Below are 3,387 nucleotides of genomic sequence, written 5' to 3'. Positions count from 1 at the left end.
CACAAATATGAGACAGTTGCACTAAAATCACATAGATGGAAGCTTGATGAATTTGCAACCAATGCTCTGTTCAGCCTCGAACCTCAGGACCTCAATATTCACTTCAATCTGTGCTTTGTCTCCTAGACTGCATATTTAAATGCTAAACCCCAACCTAAACCGGGGGTACAAAGCACTACCCATCAGGCAGACAATTCACTCAGATTAAGCAAACATGCTGTAAAGGAAGAGCAACTGACATCACCTCTCTGGGCTTGTGAAAAGCCTCTGACGCTGTCCCACACCAGAGCCTTGTCTCTCACAAATTGGAGAGACACAGATTTGACAGACAGATCAACCAGCAGATAAAGAACTGGCAGCAAGGTCACACTCGGCTGGGGTCAATGGCTCACTGTTCAAGTGGAGAACAGGGACACACGGTGTTTCTTATGGTTTGGAAGATTGAAAGGAGGGCGTCAAAACAAAATACTTGTTCTTTCAGAATCACTTCACCTTACCTAAGTTTCATTTTTGAATATTTTTGGAATACGCAGTGGATTATTTATATACCAACTTTCTTTTAAAGAAAAACAGCCTTTATGATTTATCTCTACATTTCTTTCACCCATTTCTCTATTTTTCTTCCCCCAAAGCCCTAAGAACGAAGGCCATACTTTCACATCCATATCATGAGTGTCACATACAGACTTTAAAATCAAACTGCCTTTGATACTGAAGAAAAATCAATGCATTATGGCATCTAATAGAACTACATCAATTATTTTGTTACACATTATCTCTGGTTTCAAAACTATTTTATATCATCAACTTCAACACCATCTACACCCAGTTTAAGCTAGAGTCTGGTGTAATAGAAGAGCTTCCAGTCCACTCCTTACTTATGTGAATGTGGTGCTTAAAAAAAAAAAAAAAAAGAAAGAAAGAAAAACAACCAAACAAACCCACTGGATACCACAGCAAATAACCAAGTTTCTTGCAAGCATATCACTACTATACTGTGTAAGCTCATGTATTACAAAGTCTGCATAACAACAAGGCTACTTATATCAGGAAGACCAGGTGGGTTTAAGTTTCTTTTGCATGAGATCTGAATTCAAACAGGCTTTCCAGACATAAGATATTAATTTATCAGTACATTATGTGACCAGCAGGATGCTAATAAGGGGGACAGATTCATATTTGAACCATATGGACATAAATTACTAAAAAAAAATGTAACTGTGACAACCATGTGAGATTTATACCACAATGTAGTACAGTCTTTGTAAGTATGAAAATAAATAGCTTATGGCTTTTAACACCCAAGGATATAGTACATTTCTATGCCAATTATAACCACCAGGGCTTATACATCATTACATATTCTAAAGCTGGCATGTCATTCTAACTAATGAAAAACAGCCACTGCTGGAATTGTATTTGTGTGTTAGTCTATCAAAAAGCAGTAATTTTACAAATTTAATTATTAGCATTACTGTATAGTGTATTTATCTTCTGCTAGACACCCTTAAAAGGATGGGCATTTTTAATGAACAGATCCACCATGTAACAGAACAACACTTTTTTTTGATAGATACTTCAGAAAAGACGAAGTGCACTCTATGCTGGTCTCAGCTTCGAGAAAAACTATCTCCATCTGCTTCAGAAGAATGACCAGCCAATCTCTGAACAACAAGTTGAATAATGGGATAGCTGGGGTTTTTTCTAGAAGCACCTGGAAACCGTTTTCCAGCAAGATCCCTTCCCACCAGCACCACACACCTTTCTTAATTAATATATATGTAATGATGTCTGCCTTTAGTATCATCCAATAAAGCTGCATCTTCCTCCTGTCTAAACTCATAAATACCAGTCTGGGGTTTCATTACTCACTCCAATACCTTTAGTAGGTACATTTCCTACACAGCAATCACTCTTTTGAACTTTTCTGTCTCAGTTTCAAGGACATCCGAAAGATAAATATCCCACAGAGAAACAGTACTGCAATATTACAGAGAAACAGGCAAACTCTTTCCAGGACAAACATCCAGCAAACAAATACTTTCCAAGACAAGGACAGAAGATAATTTCTCTTTTTTTAACATTACAAAAAAGAAAATACTAGCACTTCAGAAGTACTTATTAGATGACTTTCATCTTCCAATATGATTAAGATGGTATTTTTAAAAAACTGCAAATAGTAGTATAAAAGAGTTTTATTTTCCCTTCCCCCCGCCCTTCTCCATTCACAGACCAAGAAGCAGGCTCACTTGCATGTTGCAAGACAACCAGATTGCCGGATCATACAGCAAAGGCTTGCACTGCTCACACAGACTATTCAGAGTAGATTCTGAAATATCTGGAAAATACTTTCATCTAAGCTTCTGTCCCAGTTCTAAAGGGCAACAGGAAAAAATCTGAAGGCCAGATCACAAACCCTGCTCATCTCAATGGTTAAAATATTTAAAGCAAGTGAAAAAGCTATGGGTGAGCAAACTGCAAATGCACACACCTCCACCCCTATTTTGCTGCAACCAGTAGAAATTAGACACCCACCTACCTCTGTCTCTTGATATCTAACAGAATAGGCCATAAGCCAGACCATATTCACTGCTGGATAAGCAGCTTTTGCATGCAGCTTGCACCTCAAAGACCTCAAGGTGTTGCATTTTCCCAAGCTATTTTACCAGGGAGAACACAGGCTGCATCCAGCCCTTTAAACCATATCCCTTTCTTCAGTTAAAATCACCTCCCACATCACTCCTCCTTTTGAGAAAGAAGGAGCACAAACACAGGATATTTAAGAATGCTCCCTGTGGCACAATTAGCGCTTTAGCACAAGCCCTGGACATAAACTTCCTCCCTGGTCGTGCAGGGCTCCCTAACAGCATCACTGAAACAACCTAAACCAAACAGCCATCAACACCTCCAGAGCTTCCAGCAAGTCCCACTCTTAGCTACCTTTATTTCCATTCTGCTTCCCCAGCTCATTCCTGCTCCCTAAGCTGCCTCTCAGCCATATGCAGATACAAAAAGCTCCTCCCCAACTATTAAAAACTAATTAAGACTGACTGCCCTAATTACCTGCTGTCCAAGCTGTTCCTCATGTCCTGGCCCTTCCCTCATTCCCTCCACCTGTGAACAGAGGTCAAACTCACTGAGCTGCAGATGAGCACCTGTTGTTTTAAAAGATCACAAAGTTTTGCTGAAAATTTTAGAAAGGTCTAAGACTCACAGTAGACTGTACTTCCAAAGGCAGTAAGACTGGAAACTGGATGTGTGAGCTTTGTAACTGAGATGGAAGTTGTGGAAAAAATGGAGAGGGAAGCTGGTGGTCTGCACACTGCTGCCCAGGCAGCAGTCAGTGTGAGAGGAGAAAATCTGATGTAGATGCAGGTGCAATGCTTC

Source organism: Melozone crissalis, unplaced genomic scaffold (genome assembly GCF_028551555.1).
Source record: "Melozone crissalis strain CALT ecotype California unplaced genomic scaffold, PUWL_Pcris_2 ptg000179l_1, whole genome shotgun sequence".
Taxonomy (NCBI): domain Eukaryota; kingdom Metazoa; phylum Chordata; class Aves; order Passeriformes; family Passerellidae; genus Melozone; species Melozone crissalis.
The sequence above is the reverse complement of the archived record's forward strand: the minus strand, read 5'-3'. Positions refer to the sequence as shown.